We start from the raw sequence: 19,019 nt of genomic DNA on the forward strand, positions 1-19,019 counted from the left end.
ATAGAATTTGAATCGGAAATCCTGAAAGGAAGAAGTTATTTGCGGCACTTAGGCGTAGATGGGTGGACAGTATTAAAATAGATTTTAAATAAAATGGGAATGTTTAGAACAACCCGCCCTCATTTCAGATTTTGTGTTTTAATTTTAAATTTCACCTCTGTTGAAGTTTCTCTTTTATGGTATTTCCCCTCTGTATTTCAAGTAAGGTGGATTTTGTTTTTTTTTTAAAAAAAAAAGCAAGCATCTTTTCTTGAGTTCTTGTGAATTTTATGAGTACTTTTTCAAGGTATGAGTCCGTTTGCATCTCACTTTTCAAATGTCGAATATCTTCCTTCGCCTCATCATCTCCGGAGCTGGCGGATTTTAAACACAGCATTAAATTGGATAGGCTTTTTACATTCTACCCCGTAGGCGTACAAGAAATCCGATTAAGAAATTCGATAGTGTATGGTTTTGACAGACGGGTTGTCGCCACTTCGAGCTTCTAAGATTGCCTAATCGTCCTCAAGCCAGGTCCTGTAACATTACTTTGCATACTGCGTCAGTAAAAATATTATTTCCGTGCTTTTTCGATCATGGACTGTCCGTCCATACGCATAAAACGACTCTGTAACTAATTTGAATGGCATTTGATGCTGAAGAAATTACGAAAAATTGTCTCTACAAAAGTTAGTTTTATTAACAAATTTGCTTATGGGCACAAATGCTTTGATTTTCTATTTAGGCTGTCTCTCAATATGTTCGCAGGTCACATTTATCTTACCAGTTACTTGAAGTAACAAGTTAGGTCCAATCCAGGACTGGTGCAGAAGATATGGATCTTTTGAACTTACGGTATGTCCTCACGGACGGACGTGTGGTCGCCCCATCGTGAGAAATTTTAAAGCCGGGGTACCACGAGGGCATGCTCTCATGTCCGAATCCTACTCAAGAACACAAGCGCCTTGGATTGCGCGCTCACTTTATGCTGATTATTATGTGTGCCAGAATCTATCTACATGTTAGAAGACCGAAGCTGAACTCCGATGGGTGTTGAACCAAGGTTACCCGACTTATGTTCTATTGGAGTAATCTCTCAAGAAAACCCCGAGTTATCACCAAGTCAAGATTTCTATCTGCATCAAAACTCATGCTTTGTGATTTTTAAACGTGTTTGGCGACAAAATTGGAGCAGAGGAATAGTGTGCGATACGAATTTTTCTAAACTTTTCAGCTGATATATGACATGAATTTGCATAAAATATTCTATTTATACTTTACTTAACTATGCTTTACGTATCTCAGACTACATGGTGTCGAGAGACTATATTAAAAAGACCTAAACCATTGGTCCACTCCCATGCCTGCTCCCATTGGCTCGGGGCAGGCTACACATTTCACTTTACAGCCTATAAACCTAGCACCTCACACCCTATTGGCATATTCATCGCCCTGATGACGGAGGCAGTATGACCTCTGAAACGTTGGTTAACATCGACCAGACTACACAGAGCAACAACCCAGAAGACAGAAATGTTCATACTCTGATGACGGAGGCAGTATGACCTCTGAAACGTTGGTAAACATCGACCAGACTACACAGCGCAACAACCCAGAAGACAGAAATCTTCATATTCATCGCCCTGATGACGGAGGCAGTATGACCTCCGAAACGTTGGTAAACATCAACCAGACTACACAGCGCAATAACCCAGAAGACAGAAATTTTCAAACTCTGATGATGGAGGCAGTATGACCTCTGAAACGTTGGTTAACATCGACCAGACTACACAGCGCAACAACCCAGAAGACGGAAATCTTCATACTCTGATGACGGAGGCAGTATGACCTCTGAAACGTTGGTTAACATCTACCAGACTACACAGTGCAACAACCCAGAAGACGGATATCTTCATACTCTGATGACGGAGGCAGTATGACCTCTGAAACGTTGGTTAACATCGACCAGACTACACAGCGCAACAACCCAGAAGACAGAAATCTTCATATTCATCGCCCTGATGACGGAGGCAGTATGACCTCCGAAACGTTGGTAAACATCAACCAGACTACACAGCGCAATAACCCAGAAGACAAAAATCTTCATACTCTGATGATGGAGGCAGTATGACCTCTGAAACGTTGGTTAACATCGACCAGACTACACAGCGCAACAACCCAGAAGACGGAAATCTTCATACTCTGATGACGGAGGCAGTATGACCTCTGAAACGTTGGTTAACATCTACCAGACTACACAGCGCAACAACCCAGAAGACGGATATCTTCATACTCTGATGACGGAGGCAGTATGACCTCTGAAACGTTGGTTAACATCGACCAGACTACACAGCGCAACAACCCAGAAGACAGAAATCTTCATATTCATCGCCCTGATGACGGAGGCAGTATGACCTCCGAAACGTTGGTAAACATCAACCAGACTACACAGCGCAATAACCCAGAAGACAGAAATCTTCATACTCTGATGATGGAGGCAGTATGACCTCTGAAACGTTGGTTAACATCGACCAGACTACACAGCGCAATAACCCAGAAGACGGAAATCTTCATACTCTGATGATGGAGGCAGTATGACCTCTGAAACGTTGGTTAACATCGACCAGACTACACAGCGCAACAACCCAGAAGACGGATATCTTCAGACTCATCGCTGTGAGAACCTCAAGTCTTACACCTAAACGCTTTTTTTGGGATTGTATACATCTCATTTAACTGTGTTAATCTGTTGTAGATATACATTTTTAATATGCAAAATAAACTGTTTGCTATTGTAATTATTACTTTTATGGGCTAAATGATATACGAATGTCGTATAAAGTCGTGTTGATTCTTGAGCAATGCTAAACGAAATCAAATTTGCCCATCACTGTTTGATGTTGATTTCCAGTAAAAAAAATTTAGTCAGAATCCGTGAAATAATTTTGCACACAAAACCACGCCCCTCGGTCTCGCGTTCACTTTAATCAGTCTGTTTGGTAGAGAAGAATAATTTAAGTGTGGTTCCTTTCCCGGACAGACCATGGAGCCGATATTTTTCAAGCGTCAAGGTAATAAGTCATGTCCATTTTGTTTTAAAGTTAAGGACGAGTAGATGGTTTACCTTCACTGTCATGAACGTCTTCATCACGTGATGCTTAAGCGCAGGAGAATTTTAACTTCATCTAAAATTTATCAACTTAAGGCACGAGGTAACTCCACATACTATTCGTAGTTTAATTAAGTGTATCAATTATTAAATCCCCTTATGTTCAGTCCCAAGATATCTGACGTCACATAATAATTCTACTGAGGATTTTGTAGACATATTTATGGTACGAAACTTTCCGTGTTATGTTCATAATTCAGCTGTCATAAACTTTCGCTTGTGTGTGAGACAGACAGCAACATGGCTGTCGACAAAGAGATTGTACAGCATTGTAAAACACTGACCTTTATACGTCCCCGTTCATCTAACCTCTGTCTCCGTCGTCAATTTCCGTTTTCTCGTCTTACGTACCTTGTTACTTCGCCTTTTAATCCTTACTCGTTCCCTTTATGTCAGCTCCTTTGGGATACCTTCATATTCCTAATGGAGAGGGAAGTGGAAATTCATTGATGCTTCGAGTGGCTGTCTGCCTAATGTGCCTCGAAGAATTAAATTAGTTACTTTCTTAAAATCGACGTACAAAGTAGTAGAGGTATTGAATCACAGAACATTTGAGTATCAGATTTTAGCGGACTGTTTCCTGCCATTAAACAGGGCTTTTTAGAAGCTTTTAGTCACCCAGCTAGGTCATTTCTGGAACCCGAGTGTTCATTACCATGTTTACGAAAGACCCGTTCTAAGCCAGTTGAATATACGAGGTGCGATCGGAAAGTTTCAAGACTGCGCGTATAAAAACCCGTACACTTATCTCAGGTATTAAATTCATCCATCACCCTCGAAGTAGTTCCCCTGGGAGTGAACACAACGATCCCAGCGCCGCTGCCAAGCCTGGAAGCATCCCTGGAAATCTTTCTTTGTCAGCCTGTCAAGCACCATCTGCGATTCTGCCTGAATCTCTTCTATCGTCTCAAATCTCCTTCCCTTTAGCTGAATTTTCATCTTTGGGAAGGGGAAGAAGTCACACGGAGCTTAGAAAGGAAGTTGGGGTCGGTTCTTGCAAGATCTTTGAGCTCCTGACAAACGAAAAGTCGATTCTGCTTCTGGTCCTCAGACAGGATGCGTCGCATGTGGAGTTCTTCCTTTAGAATCAGCTGACAGGTCCCATAGCCTATCCCAACAATGTCGCACAAGTCGTTGATGGTACGACGTCGATCTTCGTAACATTTTCGGGCGTTGTGCTCGAAGATGGTCGTCCAGAACGCTCGTCATCATCGACAGAGGTTCGGCCATTTTTAAAACGTGAATGCCACACAAAAGTTTGTGCAAGACCCATTGCGGACTCCCCAAATGCTTGCTTTAGCATTTCATAGGTTTCCGTAACCGTTTTGGCGAGTCTTTGGCAAGAGATTCAGGCAGAATCGCAGATGGTGCTTGACAGGCTGACAAAGAAAGATTTCCAGGGATACTTCCAGGCTTGGCAGCGGCGCTGGGATCGTTGTGTTCACTCCCAGGGGAACTACTTCGAGGGTGATGGATGAATTTAATACCTGAGATAAGTGTACGGGTTTTTATACGCGCAGTCTTGAAACTTTCCGATCGCACCTCGTAGTCCAATTTCTATTGTTACCACAACGAAATTTTGAGCTCTTACGAGTTTCCAGAGCTCCAGTGGGAGTCTGCGATTACATCTCAATTTAATCGTCTCAGAAATCTTCATTGGAAACTACTATTCTCTGTTGCTTTGATAACGCCAAAGAATTAGACATTTGCAACTTGACAGTTTCTTATGGTGAGTGGTAGTTCGCGGCTCAAATTCAAAGGAGCAGGAATTAGCTAGGAACCCGCATCAGAAAATTGTTTTACCTTCCCGCAAATTATATCCAGAATCTTCACACCTGCTTAGATTTTCGTATTTTGCGTTCGAATCTGGACCGAAGACCGACCATCTTTTCCTTGTGAGTTTTCTAAATACATTTGATCAAATTTCTTAATACATATTACAACTTTATTCCAATTTATTTCTAATTTAACATTTAAAAATCATCCTGCCATAAAATATGCAGTTGAAAAGGCGTCATTGAATTTTAAAATATATATATATATAAAAGTCGTATTAAAGCCATTGGATTTATGGCAATAAATGTGACCTGTATGACATAAATCGATCATTATAACGATAAAATAAGTCGATTCAATGTACATCAGAAAGTTATAAGAAACTTGTCTTCTGTCAGTCTGACTTTTGTAGAAAGGCTACAATTTGTGAAAGGGTCGTATTACATTTAACCTCCAAGATATAAGATAGGGAGACAGACTGAGGTATCATTTTATATTCACCACGGGAAAGAAAATGTTTATGGAACTTTACGATAGAGTTCGTGAAACATAATTCGTCCACCGATAAACCTGTTTGTCGTTCACGCCTTGGGTTAACAAAAGAAAACGGTAATGAGATGCACTTGCAATGCAATCCCTTGGCGGAAACTGTAATCTGTTTTAAATTTTTGGGGAGTTATGTTTCGACTAAAATTTTTGTGCTCAGCTCAGCCTTCTTCTCATCATTACATCTGTTTATCACATATTCGTATCGTAATACGATCTCATTCTATATATTTCTGCTATTCAGCCAACTTCAAGATTATTTTCAAACAACTTAAACAACAAATTATTCAATGTTGTTAATAGATTCACATTTCATTTTTAAATGTCCCATTTATCAGAAGATTTACAGAATGTCCATTTAGGACAGATTGTAAATAATCAGGGATGTTAAAAATAATGTTCCATTAACATATCTCACTGTTTATAATTTATGCATCTGCAATTTTTCATTTCGTAGATTGTATTTATTTCTTCAGTATATTGCTGCTTTTTATTGTCATTAATGAACATTTCATTTGTATTTATGCCATAAAGATATGCCACCAAGTAGACTCAGAACGCACAGGCAAGAACAGAAACATATAAAATAAGTTAATAATTACAGGACAGTAGGCCTATAAATTTTATTGTAGACAACGATAAGAATCAGATAACATCATAACATAAATACTAATATAAATACTAATAAACAAACAAATAACTTATCCGACAATTCCTCAAGAACTTTATTTTATTTACGTAGATAAATATATATTTAATTAATTTTGTCCGTCTAATCACAATTTAAAATTTAAAATTTAAAATTTAAAATTAAGATAATTAAAATACCATGTGATGCTCCTTATCGAAACATTCGATTTACATTTGGAACATCACTTTCTCACTACATGTTTCGGTTCTTAGATGAACCATCTTCAGGTGTGTAAAAATTACAATTATATAAACATAAAACTTAATCATAATTTCTTATATGCAACTTTTTTGTAGTCGTTTATCAGTTATTAGTGGTGTTATGTTATGTTATAGATAAATATAGTTAAATATTCTTAAATAAGGCTCCTGGGAACAAGGTGTTTATGAACAAAGTTCATAAACTCATTGAACAGCTAATTGCCATCTGTAACTTGGAGGTCCTTAGTCTGTGATGGCGTTTGTCTGCTGTAGATTTGTGAAAAAATTACGGGTGGAATCTCTGCAACGACGTTTCGAACTAGAGTGGAGTACTTAACTGTCCTTAGCTTCAAAAGACCTTATTTGTCTTCAACCTAGTATCTTCAAGACTTTCTATGGCTACTTGTAGGAACGCCATGTTTTATTAATAGCAACTCATTTATCCCGTCAAAGTCATTCCCTTTTCTTTTCTTTTACGACGTAACAGAATTTCCTTCTTCATCCCACAGAAAGGTGTTTCCCAAAGTGTATCCGCTGTAAGCAAAAGGTTTTCAATTCGTACAATACAATAAATAAATTAACAAAAATTATTCCAGAGTCTTATTTCATGTCAGATTAAGTGTAATATAAATAAAATTATACAAATTTTTAATACTGATGAAGCTCTAAAATTTCCTTACATTCATTCTCATAGATTTTGTTATAGTTCATAATCATAACGTGGTTCGACCGCTTATGATTGAACTAATCTCGATATATAATCGAAGACGAGATAACTTCGAGATCCATCCAGAGAAAAGCAAGACTACGGAAAACATAGATTGTTCCTTCTAAATGAAACCAAATTTATTGCCGGGAAATAAAGAATGTAGATTTCTCGACAGGACCGGAGATTCTCAATTACGTAGTGCCGAGTGAGAACGTAGACAGTCTGCTCTCTGCCTGGGCAGAGAATTGACACGATCTTGAAGCCATGACATCACTTATACAAGACAAATAGCAGATACAAATCTGACAGGCCACAAGCTCTGAATCAAGTCTAGAAGTAAATGTAATTTTGTAATGACAACCATTGATAACTAAAATTATACACGTGTCTTCTTGATGTAACCGAGATAAATATTAGTATCTTTTTTTCAAGTAGTCATCTGTTTTGATTTCGTTTACATCTTAATGAAGTCAATCAAATTTAACCTCACTTATTAGTGTCTGTCTTGATTGTCCTCGTTCTGTCTTGCCAACGTCTTTACCTGTGTATCTTTGGAATGGCATGATCGTATTTGGTGTCCATGTAATGCGCACGCTCTGTCTGTACTCTGAATCAACTACAGTTGTCATTTGTATGCATCTTCATAGCAATCTGATCTCTTCTTAACGTAACTATACAGAATTAACTAAATAAATATTAGTTCCATTATGTCTGGATTCTGGGATGTTGCGTCATGTAGTCTCGTAGAAGTTGGCCGATGTTTCAGAGGCTTTTACTCTTTCCATCATCAGGGCGATCATCTTGGTGATCGTACAGTACGACGTAATGATTCGATCTGTATCCACGTATTCAAAATCCGTATAATTTATATTAAATTTTTATTAATATTAATTTATAACCAGTTTGTAGTAAGGCTTTTGGAAGGAGAATCAGGTGATGTGCTTTATTGGCAAACAGAACACTGCTTTTCGAGATCTAGAGTACTTTAAATTCACTTTCCTCCGATTTAAAAATAACAAAAACCATCTCCTACAGACGAATTTAAATTGTAAGGGTTGTTATGTGTTATGCATGTTGGGTCTTGCCGCACTGCCTGAAATTCTCCTGCACTTTGCACTAGTTTTGCATAACATTGTGTTTACATATTAGTCGTAGTTGAAAGATCAAGAGTTCTTTGACATTTTCTTTGAATTGTAATTGAATCACGCGTATGTTCAATACTTACAGATGTGTAACAAGCAAGAAAACTGATGGTTTAAAACCACATCAGTGCACTTCACAACATTGAGTACCACAGCGTGCATACTGCAACATAAGTGATCAATGAATGTCTTTAAAATAATAAACAAAATGTTTCTTTTATATATGTAAATATATGTATAACGCAATTTGTATTTTTCAGAATATAAGTGGGTTTTTAATATTATTACTGATATGTCTTCACGTAATTCAGCATTTAAACATTTATGAAAATCTAACAAGTTAGTTATGTAGCCATTTGTGATTTGAATAATTTTGAAATTCTAATTACGCTTTACAATTCTCGTTCAAAACATGTGTAGACAAGCGAATTAACATCATAATAATTGGACTTTGTCCTTTGGATTATATAATATGAAAGCAATGAACATTTTCATTGCATTATATCTTACCTACGTAACTGATAAGTTCAGTTAGGTCTGTTGTTCAGGTCTGATTGCCCTGTACGAATGTTTAATTATGTACGGAGCGTCTTCAGCGACCCCTGAGCTTCCAATCAACAGGAAACACGAAACACTCTTCTCGAATCACAACTTCATCTCACGCGTTGTCACTGTTCTATTTCATTGATTAACATGAGCTGGGATTTTACATTATTCTTTACGAGAAATGTGATAATTTTGAGACTTGTACATTGCGTGATTCATTTATAATTTTTTTAAAATATGCTAGTGAGAATTCTTTGATGTTTCAATGTTCAATAATTCATTAAATAACTATTTCTTAAATTTTATTAAATTCTCTTTGGTAGGGGAACTGAGACAAATATGAGCATAACAAATAAGTGACTATAGAGCTCGTGTTAAATAAACATTTTTCAATTCAAATTTTGAGAAAGTTAAGCAGCCTTTATCCACCGGAGCCATGACAATTCATCCAAGCCACCAACATCAAGAGAATTATTGCGTAAAAATACACAAGGTCACAGATGCAAAACACACTAAATGTGTTGAAATTCTGTGCAATGCTCATATTTGACTAAATTCCCCACCAAAATGTCAGGACATTTTTGTTATTGCATTAGTTGACTTCTTACAGGAGGTTGAGGATAAATTTGTAATTATGTCCATGTTGTAATTAAACCTAAACGCACTCTGTTTTATTAAGAATAATTAATTGTTCAAGTAATATGTGTGGAATAAGACAGTATATTTTTATTCCAAAAATTTATAGCTCATTATGATACGAAATGAAATGGCTTTTACGTGTCTAGAAACACCATGAGCGTTGTAGATTGACAGTCACAGTTTTAATTTAAATGTGAATACCTGGTTTGTTGCTGTTACAGAAGGAATTACAACACAAGATCTTGGCTATAATACACACATTTCTGTCCAAAGACTCATTAGAACAACCTTCTTAAAATGTAAAGATATCTCGAAACATGTTACATTAGGCCTATGCAAAGTTTAAATATGAAATTCGTTTTTTTTTTCTCCAATCCTAGTCACAGTTTTATTGAGTAAAAGATCATTTAACAGTGTTTGTGATTCTGTACTCTGGATTATCGAGATATCACTAGGACTTTTTATATTTGCTTTAAAGCCTAAAGTTTTTATCACTTAAAATTATTGTTTATTTCATTAATTTACATTCTATTAAACAACCCCCAACTTTTAGACTTATAATTTCTTTTGTATGAATATAAACTGGTTGTTCCTTTGAAGTACTCAAATCTGGGAAGAGGATTATTAGCACGGGAAGAATCATTATCAATAAACATAAAACCACGCTGTGTGTGTGTGTGTGTGTGGAATGGGCGGGATTCGAACACGGGACTGAGGGTGTCGGCAACGTTCAGGTGTCCTCCAGCGACAGTGGTTACCGCGGTCAGCTGAACTTTACGGTATCTGAAATATCTCTGACTCAGGTTAGGTTAAATTCGATAATGTTTTTCTCCCCTTTTGACTCAGAAGATTTTCATTGAAGTTTCCTACGTAACACCATAAATTTTGCTTTGAAATAATACACATTGACAGTTCTCGGAAGAATATTTTTACCTAAGAGATAAAAAAAGATAACATATTGGAGAACAGGGCGAAGGTTCATACTTTTCACCAAATGAAGAAAACTTATTTCGCTTGGTCAGATTACAAAAGTATACAAAATTTCAGTCGGACCCCCTGAAGGAAGGAGACAGCTTAGAAGACCTGGGGATAGATAGGGTAATAATATTAAAAAATATATTGAATAAGTAACGTGTAATTAAGGTTTTGTAACATGGACGTAATTTTAAACTTCATCCACAGTCACCTGAGAATTCATTCAGCCATAACGAAATGTCCACGTATGATAGATGCGTTTTTTGATCGACCTCTCGCTCTTGCACTGTGTTTGGTGTGTAGAATGTCAGTGTTCTTCTTCCGTCTTCAAAACCTGCAACGCGAAAACGAAAAGAAGAAACGAAATAAACCGAGCGGCGGAAACGTCAACAGGAGAGGAGCGAGAGACGCTATGTTCAACCGTCGCAGCCTCACCGTGGGGCGTCGCGGTTACCAGCGTCGCCTCAACAAGACGCCGAGTCACCTCTTCGAGAAGACGCCGCTCACCCCGTCCGACAGCCTCGACGAAATTGCTCTGCAGATACCCAGGTGCCTGCCTTACCGACCGCTTGCCTGTCTCTCTCTTATTTATTGTTAATGCTTTTATGGTTAATTTGAGGTTCAGTCTGTACAGCACTGGACAGAGAAATGCAGCATTAGTAGTAGTTTTCTGCATGCTGGTAATTAACGGTGTTGGGAGTGTTTAAAAGTTGTAAGTTCAAATCATGCGTAATAATTTCAGATAGATAACACACATAATCCTGTTTTATCAGATTTCGACAGTCATCATTAAAATGTAAAATAACGAATTCCTAACGTCATTTAAGACACAAAGTATTTCTGTACTCAGTAAAATAATATTAAGTTTATCCAGGTAGGTTTAAACGTATCTTGTGAACATAATATCGACTTTGTGTGGCTTGAAACCTCTTTTCCTGAATCTATGAAGTAATTAGAGGGTTTTTTAATTAATTTTACAATTAGTGTTCTTCTGAACTGCAAACAGAAAAGATTAGATGGAAGTTAGAGACCAGATTTCGTGACATGTCATACCATTATTTTACATTACCAAATCGCTAAGAAAAGAAATGATTTTTGTAAAACATATTGTAGTTTTAAAATTTCTTAAACATGTTTAAGTTTTGAAGTTATTTTTACAAACCGTGTAATTATACATTGATTGGAAAATCATTCCATCTACCAGGGTAAAAAAACAGGCTTTTTAATAGAACGCATTGATTGATACCAATTAATTTTAAAGAGCCTGAAAAGGATAATATTTTACAGTGCAAAGTTTCAAGGACAACCAAAATTCGAAAATTTAAAATTAGGCAACATTAATTTTTGAATATCCGTTTTACTTTACATGACTAAACTAAAATGCTTTGTCAGTTTCAGTTGATGGTTATAAACGTTGACTTATTTAGAAAAGTGTCCGCAATTTCTCGTAGCCATAAATACCAGTTATGTAAACCACAGTGTTCATGTTATACGTAGTACACCAATAGAGTTGTGATTATTCATCATTTTCGTCGTCAGTTGCCTAATTTATTTGGAGGTGTTCTATAAATACTTTCAAACATCATGACCTTTGCTGTTACGAGAGAATAACATTCGATAGATGAGGAATTATTCACAGTGAAGACTGTAGAGTTTTTTTCTTCTGATATTCAATTTTTAACTTTTTTTTTATCTTGTTAAGAGATAAATACTGAACTTTACTGCAATGAATGATGCTGTTTCCAGTGTTACAAGTTACTATTATGACTAAAGCAAATTTCGAAGAAGCCAAGACCTGTTCATATTCGTCCTAGTTCCACATTCTCGTGCTTTCATTGTCGTAAGAATTGAGACTGGTCTTGGAAGCCAATCGATAAGCATTTGTTCAACATCTTCTGGTTGCGGGTTCGACCATTAAATGACCTGAAACACCTGTGGTATCTTCACGATCTGAAGATCCATGGTCTTAACCTTCGTGTGTTGTAACAAGACCCATCTCGGACTGAATACAGAAGTTTTGTCAGCTCCACTGTTAAGTTCGGACGTCGAAGCGTTGCGGGGCGAACTCTGGCTTATCGCGATGACTTGCGAGTATGTTTAAGGCTTTGACCGGGATGTTCTTTTGTTAAATCTTATGTGGTACCGCCTGATTCGACTTCTAATGGTTAAGTGAAGTGTTTTCTTCGCGGTACGGTCTGGATTCGTAAATATTATGAAGACGAGCTTCGGCTTCAAAGGGTTAACCAGCTGATTTTCGTAATGGTGAGGTGTAGTGTTTTCTTCGCGGTACGGACTGAATTCATAAATAATATTCAGACGATCTTCGGCTTCAAAGGGTTAACCAGCTGATTTTCGTAATGGTGAGGTGTAGTGTTTTCTTCGCGGTTCGGTCTGGATTCGTAAATATTATGAAGACGAGCTTCGGCTTCAAAGGGTTAATGGCGGAAAAGTTTGCGCCGACTGCTCGCAAATAGAACGAGGCGGAAGATCCCAGAGCGTTGATTGAAAGAATCATCAAATCGTAGTGATACTGAAATATTTTTAAACGTCTGACAAAGGCGAAGAGACAGGGAATAGAGTACTGGAGCAGTTAGTAACAGATACGAAATAATTGCTTCGAGAGAAGATATTTTTACGGTTAGGTTAGGTTTCCAGCTAATATCCGGTCATCTATCTGAAAAGAGAAATGAAAATCTTCGAAAGTGTTCAGGTCTGTAGCTAGGCAGTAGCCTTTTTGTTAATATTACTATTATTTTATTTATCATAAGTTTAATAGAATAATTTCAGGAGGTATTTATTGCAGTGGGGAATAAGTGATTTGGTAGTTACATTGGGAGGTCTGCGTAGGAAGTGAAGTCTTGCTGTCAATTCAATATCGACTCAAAGAACGAAGTAAACCAGTCTAACTGCAGTCGATTAATCGATTCAGCTCCTGTGTCAAAGTAAACACGGCTCGTGTCCGTTACGATGATAGGGGATTTATGTTGGTTAAGGAAATAATTTAATTTCAGAATAAAGCAAATCCATAAATAAACTCAATAATCGTGCAGATGTTCGTCTTCCGATGGATCGGTAGCCAAGATGTTGGTCTGAGTTTGTACTTTTTTTGTCTTTGTAGAACTTCCTAACGAGTTTCGCGTATATTCTGATAGTTTATTTTCAATTGGCTGATTTAGATTTTGTTTTCATACTTCTGTAATGCCTCGGAAACAAAACCAGTGGCCCAGAATTAACATGTTTACGAACAAACTTCTGTAACCGTATAATGTTTTAATCCTTAATGTAGACTGACATTAGGTTCAGCTACACGTAAGAGACAGACATATAAATTAATATTATGCTCTCAATGAAATGATCTAACAGAAATAATACATTTTATTTTTATGTGTATCGCCCGACAAAATGCAGTCACATTGACCGCGTGGGCCTTGTGAAGCTTGGTCACTTAGACCGTGGGTTCGAATCCCACTCAAGCCATGGATGTTTGTCCGCCTTCTTTCAGGCAGTCTGTAGTCAGTTGACGAGCTGAAATTTTTCTATTGATTTGTTAGCAGAGTCGTTCGTAAAATTGGGTCAATTGATGTGATACCTGTTGTCCCTACGTCAACGACGCATTTATTCTCTTCCGTTAAAAATCACGGGATAAAATTTCTAGTTATGTATTTTATTAGATTTTTTTCCCTTGAATTATGGTTAGGTCGTAATATTTATACAATTCGAATGTGATATATTATTAAGAATTTTTGTTTTGAATCTTAAATCTCCACCTCTCGTGACAATTTGAAGAGATTTTAACTTTCTTCTCCCTTTCCTTTCCTTCTCTTTTCCCCTGCTAAATATCTGTACGCATTCAAAATATATTTAGGCCTAAGATTTTGCTTCGTGGTTTTAAATTTTGCTCCAGAGATTCGCTCGATTTACTGAGATTTTGTGTGGTCTTCCTCACTCATTTCAGACAAACACAGTGAAGGTAACTTAAAGTAGGCCACGACCCCTACCGTCCATCACAGTATTTCCAATTCGTTATTTATTAATCATCCTATAATTCTACGCTGTATGCTCTGAGCTATTAACAGGATACGTTCATAATCCACAGAAGGAGCTTCAGTTGTTTTTTTGTTGTTTTCTGGTCGATATATTGACTCTGTCTGTGACAAAACTCACAAATGCTATATAATTACCATATAGCACGTCATACAGGAGGAAGGCTTCTCATTAAGTTGACCAGGATTTGACGCTGGGTTAGGGTGTGGGACTCGTAGACAAAATTATAACTCCACAGATCTTTTCCGTTTGTCATCTCCACCCCTAACTAGATTAATTTTTATTAATTCTCATTGCATCCATATTATTTTAAAATGCGACGGTAGGAATATTTTTCCAACTATTTCCAACTGAAATACGTCAGTGCATCTTCCTACGTGACGTAATGTAGTCCGTCTTACCTGTTCCTAACCATTTTGCACATCTGCCGGATATTTAAAGAAATTAAATTTCTCGAAAATTACATATCTGTTTTTGAACCTGAACCCTCTTAAGATTGTGACACGAAATAATATTTTTTCAACATCTATCCTTTCCTTAACCCTTTGAAGCCGAAGATCGTCTGAATATTATTTATTAATTCAGTCCGTACCGCGAAGAAAACACTACACTTCACCATTACGAAAATCAGCTGGTTAACCCTTTGAAGCCGAAGCTCGTCTTCATAATATTTACGAATTCAGACCGTACCGCGAAGAAAACACTTCACTTAACCATTAGAAGTCGAATCAGGCGGTACCACATAAGATTTAACAAAAGAACATCCCGGTCAAAGCCTTAATATGTTCTTGCCACAAAATAAGTAAGCCTTACAACTGAAGAATGTTTATAAGAACAGTCTGGATTTAATACATTTTAATACTTCATTAATTAAAAACGCGTAACTGAGGAGTCCCTGAGCTTTGTTCTCTTGGGAAGATGTTTCGCTGTCTGCTGCAACGGAGTTCCGAGAATATTTTGGAAGTAAATGGAACTTTATTCTGAGAAGAAGCTTAGTGTTTATGATGTGTTGCTTTTCGACATACCTTGAGGTGGAAAGAAACGTGGGGGTTGGTAGGGTTGAAATGTCTCTTTTATATTTCTTACGCCGTCTGGAGGAAGGTGGATGAAACGTCACTTCTGTAATTTGTGTTAAAAGCATAGGTGAGGTTTTAAAAATTAAACTACTCAGCCTCTCAGATATTTGAATCATTTCTGAGTGTCAGTAAAAAAAATGCAAAATAAGTAGTCTTACCTTTTACAAAAGCCTATTTCAACGAAAGTATTTTGCGTTCTTTCATGTATAGTCGTTGTATATTTGTGGAAGCTGTAATTTTATTTCAGATGCTCATAAAAGATTTTATTAAGGGGTCTTATACGTTTAAATATTTTTCTACCTTTTAGCGTGTCTTATGGTTTTACACCTGCTTAATTATTCGTGTTACAGTTTGAAGTTACCTTTCGACATGAAAAATACTCAAAGAATCTCGAAGCTTTATTAGGAATGTTGAGCAACAGGTCTGTATGTCGATATACATCTTAACAGCTTATAAACCTCTCTTGCACAGTCCATAGTCATATATGCAGTAAGATACTTTTTGTTAAAATGCAATGTATCACAAAGTATCAAACTTAGCCGGGTACTTAATTCGCCTACTGAAACAAAACAGAAGACTTAAATAACCTAAAACATGCCGGGGTTCAGGTAGAATTACTTACTGTAGTGTTTTTAATTGCCTCGTACCGAAATTTCGATGTCTTCGTCGCCTTTAAACTACGTGACGTGTGTTCATGGCTCGAACACCTTCAAATTACATCGACTGTTCTACTCTGGTTTTTCATTATTACGTGTTGAGTTAGAGATTCTACGTGACAAACGTTAACTGTTGTGACTTACACCGAAATTGAGGTCAGACGTCAAGGTTGTGTATGAATTTGGTATTCCACCAGAAACTTAATATTTCCTGAGGTACAATACCATTGCTCGTTGTAAATAAAATCCCAAAAATTAATGGATTTACATTAGACTGATTCAAAAGAGAATAATCTTTACTTAATAGGATTAAGGTAACTTATCTGTGAGAAAGTTCTAAAAGTGAATTTAATTCAATTTTTATGAATTTTCAAAGACGTTTACTAGAGAAATAAAACACTGTTTAAGTGAACAGTAAAGCCTGAACATTGACACAGTTTCATTTTATTTAAAGTACTAAGCGTATTTAATAAATTTTACGTTCCTTCAAGATGTAAGCAGTAAGTGCTTCCGAGACGTCTGAAATACATATTACATCTACAGGATGCCACAATCCAGTAAAAGTATCCACATTAGCATTGAACAGCTTTGAAAACGTAAAAAATGTATTTGTGTGAAATATATTCTTAAGGTTTAACACAATACAATTTACTACATGGATTGTACATTAGGGTAACTTTGTTGGCTCTGATTCCTCGACGACTATCAGCGGACGTACTTTACTCGTTAAAGTATGTCGATGGATTAAAATGTATTTTTTATTGTACTCATCAGTGTTTCACGAACAATATTTACAAGAACATTTAAATTATTATCTTTTACTCTCCAGGAATGGACATTAGTTCTCTGCGAAGCCATCGTGTCCAAGTGATCGGCCAGCGACACTGTCCAATCACTCGGTTGCATCCGAAGGCCAGATATATAACTCGACGTCATTTTAATTGGGGTAAACCACTCAATGAAATGTACAAATTATGAAACTCGTCATTAAGCAGTTTTTATTTATCAGTGCAGTTCATCCGTCATACTATTTTGCATTGTAATCCTTATAAAGGAATTATATACGCGTTTGAAAAAATTTGTTTGAGATAAAGTTTTTTTTTTCGTTTTTCAACAGTGGGCTGTTCCAAATCAATTGGAAATATTTTTAAATATACAAATCCACACTCCCTCCGAAAGCCAGCAGGGGTACGATTAACAGACGAAGGAAAACGTCTCCAAGAATATGAATCCATCTAATGACACATATTTATCTAAAACCTTTAGACAAATCGATCATAGGAAAAGATGTTGAAACAGAGATATATTTTGCCATCTCTCTCACGAGTATGTACTTCCTGATAACTTCAATCACCATAGCCTTGCAGAAGATTTTGAGATGCGTAGGCCTAGTGTAAATAAGATTGAATCTTCCAACTGGCGCGTTGTGTGGATCATAAGTTTTCAAAACGTTGAAATTTCGAGTTATTATTTGATGTGAAAAGCTCTGTACAGTTTGTAGATCTCAGTTCTTGTGTGTGTGTGTGTTCCAATCCGCCACTCACTCGCGCTGTCATGAACTGAAGCATGCATCGAAACTTTTTCACATGACATGATTTCCATTCTTCGGATAAAACGTGTTTGGATAAGCCTCCATTCACACTGCGCTGCACCCGATCCACAGCGCATTCAATCATATTGACGGGTTCGTATGGATTTCCGGAGTGCATCTGAAAGTCTGAAATTTTCAATTCTCTTCAAAGTATGGAATTACAATATCGTAATGTAAGCTGTGGGCCTATATAAAGCTCCTTTTTGCACTAACATTAGAGGGTCAGTACCTCGAGTTCTTGTCTGTCAGACTGACATAAATCAGTTGTTACCTGTAGTTTTCACAAAATAAAAAGCCTCTATCGCTGAGGACAAATATTCAACCGAGATTCTGCTTATATAAATATTTTTCAAACTCTTGTATGATTTCAAAATGTTCTTTCGTCTATTATGTCCATCTTCTCCAGATTTTAAACTACGAGTGTGCTCGTAGATGTATAGTAGTGTTTTGAGAGTACGTACTGCCTCTGTCTATAGCCCTGAAGATGGAAAACATATGGCATACAAAACGTCTTTCTTATATAGAAATTGAGAGATGATAAAGTTGCGTCATATTGTGATAAATATATATTTGTTTAAATCTTGCCAGTCTAATCACAATAAAATTCCTATTAAATATTAAAATATTACATAATTAACATTTAAATATTTAAAATATATTAAATGATGTTCTCTATCGAAATGTTCGATTTACATTAGATTATCGCTTTCTTACATCATTAATATATTTTAAATATTTAAATGTTAATTATGTAATATTTTAATATTTAATAGGAATTTTATTGTGATCAAACAAATAGAAATTGAGATTTTACCATCATTTCTCACTTGTGAGAAATTTTTTACAAAGCCCCTCTTGGAAGACCAAAAGCTGATCTGGGAGTGACCGGGAGCTAATCTAGAAAACTGGCATAATAATATAATAAAAATAAATGTAATCCCATTCTCGTTCTATTAATTTAATAAAGACACGGTTAGAATTACGTGGTTTGTTATTTGTAAATTTTTGTCTTTTAAAATCTTTCAAATTTCAAGAAGACATATTTAACATTACCTCGGGGTGTTGTCACTCAGGAAATTCTTTGGAAAATCGATTTTATACTCGGATTGTCAAAGAAAAGCCAACTTTCTTTGTGAAACCCGAAGGTATCTCAAGTTTGCTCAGCGTTAGTCAACTGTTGCTCTCAGGTTTTCAGTCGTATTAAAGCATAACGTGGGATCGATCTCAGATATATTCTGAAGATGGGAGGTTGACGTATGATATATTCCAGTTTCTGGTTA

The 19,019-nt window shown here is 36.5% G+C and overlaps 1 protein-coding gene and 1 long non-coding RNA gene across 2 annotated transcripts in view; both read left to right on the forward strand.

Annotated features, from left to right (window-relative positions):
- Positions 1-17,166, forward strand: part of LOC147874152 (uncharacterized) — an 89,498-nt gene extending 72,332 nt beyond the window's left edge. Inside the window, exons 3-4 of the long non-coding RNA XR_015534832.1 lie at positions 10,676-10,921; positions 16,978-17,166. This is a non-coding gene — a long non-coding RNA (uncharacterized LOC147874152). The remainder of the gene's footprint in view (positions 1-10,675; positions 10,922-16,977) is intronic.
- Positions 1-19,019, forward strand: part of SLO2 (slowpoke 2) — a 284,378-nt gene that overhangs the window by 151,931 nt on the left and 113,428 nt on the right. The gene's annotated exons all lie outside the window — the stretch shown is intronic.

Source organism: Zootermopsis nevadensis, unplaced genomic scaffold, assembly GCF_977971745.1.
Source record: "Zootermopsis nevadensis isolate Lab colony 2312 unplaced genomic scaffold, Znev_1.0 Znev_ptg000011l, whole genome shotgun sequence".
NCBI classification, from domain to species: Eukaryota; Metazoa; Arthropoda; class Insecta; order Blattodea; family Termopsidae; genus Zootermopsis; species Zootermopsis nevadensis.